Below are 1,079 nucleotides of genomic sequence, written 5' to 3'. Positions count from 1 at the left end.
TGCTTTCTCCCCTACGATAAATCACACAAGGCCTACATATATCTCTCCTAGCAGCTTTCACACAGTCATGCTTAGTTCTTGTTATTCCATTCTCCTCCAGCTCTGCCTAGTTTAACTTTTCTCCCATGCAATTTCCAGATAAATTCCCTCAATCACCCCCACTTTCCTTCCCTGCCCTTTCTTCTCTTGTGTTATTCCCCCTATCCCATTTAACATTCTGTTCTTTTCAAGGCACAGCCCTCCTGCCCAGTCACTCAGGTCCCTGCCTCCTCATATCAGGAACGAGCCACCATAGCTATCTTTCCTTTGCTAGGCAAGGAAATGCCACTGCAGCTGTAACACTCACCAGTAATGAACATTGCATATCTATGATCCCATAAACTGGGATTAATGTAATTATTTACACTATTACACTATTATTTACACAGCTTCCCAGTGGCATTCTAAAGAAAAGTGACTATCTTTCAGTGTACTTTCACAGGAAATTAAATACTATGTTCTTTTAATAGTAAGAATGCCTGAACATATACAGTAACTGTCCTTAGAATAAGGCTGCCATCTAGTAGCAGAATAAAGTAAATGCAGAGAAATCCCAAGCTAGAATGTAAGCTGTAATCCCACTTGATAGTCTGACATGCTGTTATGTAGATACATAAACATAGGAAGTACAGTTCATCAGGAAAAAAATAAACAAAGTGGCAGAACAGAATTTGCAAGATGGTAACTTTCAAGCAGGCAGCTTTCCAGTAAAATCCTACACCATTCAATTCACAACAGTAATTTACTCTCGACAGATAGGTTAGCATAGAGGTGGTGCAGAAGTGACTTAGTATTTTTACAGATGTGAAATATTTTCTCTTCTTTCAAGTTAATAGGAAAAAAATGCAATATTCCTCAAAGAAACTTTCTGCTACAATATGCAATGAAGCAGATTAAATCAGACTGAACTGAAGAAACATTCCAGGGCAGGGCAGGCCCTAAAATCTTACACTGAAACCAGTCATCAAAAAAAGGCATCAATTAGTTCCTGAAGAGTTACATAGTCATTCTTGCTTCTTGGAGGAAACAAGGAGGAAAAA

Source organism: Meleagris gallopavo, chromosome 13 (genome assembly GCF_000146605.3).
Source record: "Meleagris gallopavo isolate NT-WF06-2002-E0010 breed Aviagen turkey brand Nicholas breeding stock chromosome 13, Turkey_5.1, whole genome shotgun sequence".
Lineage (NCBI taxonomy): Eukaryota > Metazoa > Chordata > Aves > Galliformes > Phasianidae > Meleagris > Meleagris gallopavo.
The sequence above is the reverse complement of the archived record's forward strand: the minus strand, read 5'-3'. Positions refer to the sequence as shown.